The sequence below is a fragment of the Mirounga leonina genome, unplaced genomic scaffold (assembly GCF_011800145.1).
Source record: "Mirounga leonina isolate KUSES-001 unplaced genomic scaffold, KU_Mleo_1.0 Mir_115, whole genome shotgun sequence".
In the NCBI taxonomy this organism is placed as follows: domain Eukaryota; kingdom Metazoa; phylum Chordata; class Mammalia; order Carnivora; family Phocidae; genus Mirounga; species Mirounga leonina.
In genome coordinates this window covers 94,437,154-94,441,556 of record NW_023270268.1, presented here as the reverse complement: position 1 = coordinate 94,441,556, position 4,403 = coordinate 94,437,154, and the positions used below count along the sequence as shown (strand labels likewise).

The 4,403-nt window shown below is 38.7% G+C and overlaps 1 pseudogene; it reads left to right on the top strand.

Moving 5' to 3' along the window:
* The first annotated feature begins 3,692 nt into the window (after positions 1-3,692).
* LOC118000609 lies at positions 3,693-3,964 on the top strand (annotated as a pseudogene).
* The last annotated feature ends 439 nt before the right edge of the window (positions 3,965-4,403 follow it).

Sequence of the window (4,403 nt, the reverse complement as noted above, 5' to 3'; positions counted from 1 at the left end):
AGCTGTATGGCTATACATAGGAACTGCCACTTAACAAGTTAGGGCAGCTTGTTCCCATAGCTCATGGGGAGTTGGACACATTCTACTCCCTTTAGACTCTCTGGGCTATAGAGGAAAAACAAGCATTTCATCATGTCCAATGCCTCCTTAATTATGTGATTTTAAGTTGTTCTAAGACATAACAGTTTCTTTTTTCTTTTCTTTCCTTTTTCTTTTTTCTTTTCTTTTATTTATTTATTTGACAGAGAGAGAGACAGCGAGAGAGGGAACACAAGCTGGGGGTGTGGAAGAGGGAGAAGCAGGCTTCCTGCCGAGCAGAGAGCCTGATGTGGGGCCCTGGGATCACGACCCTAGCCGAAGGCAGACGCTTAATGACTGAGCCACCCAGGCGCCCCAAGACATAACAGTTTCATGTGAAGGAGTACAAATGGCAGTCCCAGGACATACTGGACCATTGACCCACTGTTCATATATCACTAGTCTTCTTCTCCTTTGTGACATAGTCAGTTACCATGGTAACAAGTAGCCAAAGTTTATTAGTGCTTGTTAGTATTTAAAAGGTGATTTATAAGCATATAAATAATTGGCTGCTCATTAACAGGTGGGGCTCCTGAACTCAGCTGCCTTTGGCAATTATCTACAGGATTCCAGAGTTGTGCTCCTGTCTGCCGCAGCTGCTTGCCTGTTTGGCTCGGAAAGTATCAACCTTGAAAACAAGGCAAAGAGAAAACAATCCATCAGCAGGGTGGGTGGAGCAGACCTTGTGACCGGTATTGGTTGCTTGCCTAGCAGAGTGCACAGGAGCAGATGGGAGGGAGTACAGGTTGCCCACTTTTAATTTTTCCTTCAGAAAATGTACATACTGTATTCTGAAAACTCTTGTTTCTCAGCAAATTATTAGGAATGGAGCCAGACTTACATGTAAATTGTTGTTTATACTGGAAGAGCCCCTCGTCTAAAAATACCTCCCTGAACCAGCAGTCACAGAATCTGAAAGTGCATCAGAATAGATGTATTATTTTCAGTATTGTGTGTGTACATGTGTGTGTGTTTATGTATGTGAAAGAGAGATTGAGAGTGCTAGACAGAGTTGTATATATTGTTTGGGGGTGTTCGAGGGAATGAAGCTGAGAGAAATGGAGTATTTCAATACTCCCAGTGGTAGGAAACATGTTAACCTTGCTGCTGACCACATTTTTAGTAATCGGAGAGACCCTGGATAGCCTGAGAAAACATAGTTTGTGGATCAGAGTCACAGTTTTTCCAGATTGCCATTTTGACAGGCTAGACCTGACTTAGATGATTCTGGGGTTTTGGTTTGGTTTTGCTTTTAATTTTTAAAGACCCTTTTCCACTTCTAATTTTTTCACACAGTTTTGGAGTTTTGAATAATTGTTAATAAAAAGATATACTTATTGAAGCATACCATGCATTCATCTTCCTAATCTATAAGTAATAATTGTTATTTTGACTTGAGGTACATGAGAACAAGGGAGAGGGGAACATGGGAAGATAACTGGAAGATACCACAATGGTAATAAAATGTAAGAGGACAGATTTTGAAGAGGGAAAGACTTTAAAGAGAGAGATTAAGAAGAGAGAAAAACTGGAGGCTAAAAAAGATGTTCCATCTGGTTTCTGCAGCTTCTTTCTTTCATTTATAGACAATCTCAGGAGCCGAGAACAAGGCACAGTCAGCCAGTGCTGCTTGAGGAATGGCATAAAGAACAGTAAGAGAATCAGCTGTGCATTGCCCTGTAGGGTATTTCATAAACTCCAGGAGGTATACAGACCAGCAATGATAGTGTATATCTCAGTGCCAGAGAGGCTGATTACCCCTTCAATTGTCTTAATTTATGTAACAGCATATTTTCTCCCCCACTCAACTAAGTGCCTAATTCTACTGATGAAGCATCTAACTCACCAGTAACTTTGGAAGTGTTATTTAGGTTGATTAAACACTACTCTATTTATGGAAATACCTTTTGTTTTAATAATTGGTAGTGGTTTTTAACTCCACCCTCCTCAACATGTGTGTGTGTGGGGGGGTAATTATCTTGATCCTCTAGCTTGCTGAGATTTTTGAACACATTCTACATTTTCTGAAGAAAACTCTATTACAAATAAAAAAATAAAGGTAATAGGCATTCATATAATTTTTTATTGTTTTAGGCATCACTCTAAATGCTTTATATAACTCACGTAACCTTCAAAAAAATTTACAAATTGGGTATCATTACTATCCCTTTTTTACATGTCAGGAAACAGAAGGTTAAAAAAAAACTTGCTTAAAAATATATAAAGGAGCAAATTAGGAACAGACCTAGAATTTGAAAACTTAACACAGGACAGCCTGCTCTTCTGCAACCCTTCGTTCCATCAACAAATGTATTGAGTTCCCATAGCTCGTGGGAACTCAATATTATGAAGTAGGAAGTTATAAGAGAGTGTAACTCTCACCATAACAAGCAAATCAAATCACGTGAGGTACTAAATTAATTTTCCTAAACCCCTGAGAAAAGCGACATTGAAAGACTTTAAATAAGCTAAACTCCAGTGATGATTACTTCATAGGAGAAAAGACATACAAAGCTACTCTCCTTGGCTGACTAGCAGAAAAATAAAACTTTCTCCACAGACAGAAAATCAGCAGAATCTTTAACAAAATTTTAAAGCCTGTATGTGGGTGGCCAAGAAAGATTGGAATTCCGAGACTCTAGTGAAGTTACAGAGTAAATCTGCACTCACTCACCAATTCTACTGCCTGTGTCTTTCCTATTTAGGGGCAGTTCTCCACAGGCTAGAAGGCAGGGGAGGAGAATTGAGAGGGATCAATTTCAACTCAAGATTTCAGCTTCTAAGAAGAGCTGGAGACAGCGTTCTGAGAGGGACTGCTTTGAGGCATTCTGGGAAGAGAAAGATCTTCCTGGGCATACAAAGTCTTAGTATGGCTGGAAGAGAGCAAAGAAAACTTCCTAGAAATACGAAGAGCTGGAAGTGCTATAAAAGCGGAAATCTTCATGTTTTAAAAAGCTAGCGCTGGGCAGAGAAGCATAGACACCTATGGATCTCACTACTGCTCAGACCCAAAGTCTGCAGGGTTTCATTCTAATTCCACTTCCAAAACATTTAAAGCCTGTGGTCAAACTAAAGCTGCAACAAATCCCAAACACATCTCAACTAGAGACCAGATTTATTTAGCTCTCCACTGTAGATCTTTTCTAGAAATAAATATGATTTACATCCATTTTTTGTATTGTTTCCTTACACAAAATATCCTTAGTGCCATAAAATTTGCATGACAAATAAGATATATAAATCATGGCCAAAAGAGAATATATGGAGAGAAGCAGAGATGACCCACATGTTGGAATTATTAGAGATTTTAAATAAAATATGTATAATCAAAAATCTAAAGGAGCAAGTAGAAAAAGTAGGCAATGTGAGTAAAGAGATGGGGGATTTTAGCAGAACATATTAAACAAAAATCTATTGAAGAAGATTCCAGAAAAGATGCAATATCATAAATGAAGGACTCATTAGATGGACTTAACAGCAGATTGGAATCTGAAAAGAATAAGTATCCTAGAAGACAGGTCAGTAGAGCTCCTGGTGCTGCTTGTGTGCACTGGTTCAAGTGAGGGCTTGGACCTTTTTGTGAAGCAGCAGCTGAGGCTAATGCGGCTCATACCATGGCAGATGACAAGCCCAAGGAAGGAGTCAAGATTGGGAACAAGGATCTATTGGGTCTGGATGGTTCTGTAGTGCCATTTAAGATTAAGAGGCACACAGCACTTAGTTAACTAATGAAAGCCTATTGTGAACAATAGGCTTGTCAATGAGGCAAATCAGATGCCAAAGGGATGAGCAGCCAATCAATGAAACAGACATTCCTGCATAGTTGGAGATAGAGTATGAAGATACAGTTGATGTGTTCCAGCAGCAAACAGGAGGTGTTTACTAGACAGGGAGCCTGCTACTTTACTCCAGAACTCTGTTTCTCCAGATCAAAAGGACAACCTAAATTAGAAAACTGCAATTTGCTTCCACCACATCCTGATTACTACAGTAGAGTTCTCTCAATTCTTTCATTTTCCCTTTCCCCATTCCTTTATTGCACATAAAGTAACTGGTGTATATACGCAAGCATATTGCATTTTTTAACTAAATGGCCAGTGATATGGTTTGATCAGTACCAAATGGAGATGAGATAGGGAAAAATATTGATTTTATGAAAATACCCCTTTCTCCATTTGTGGCATTCAGCTCCTATCTTTATATCTCAGTGAGTTATTTTGCTCTCAAAACAAAACAAAAAAGAACAACATAAAAATCCTTGCATATTTTGTTTGATTGGAGAATTTCAATGCTTTTCATTTATCACTATAAAACCAAGGACAATT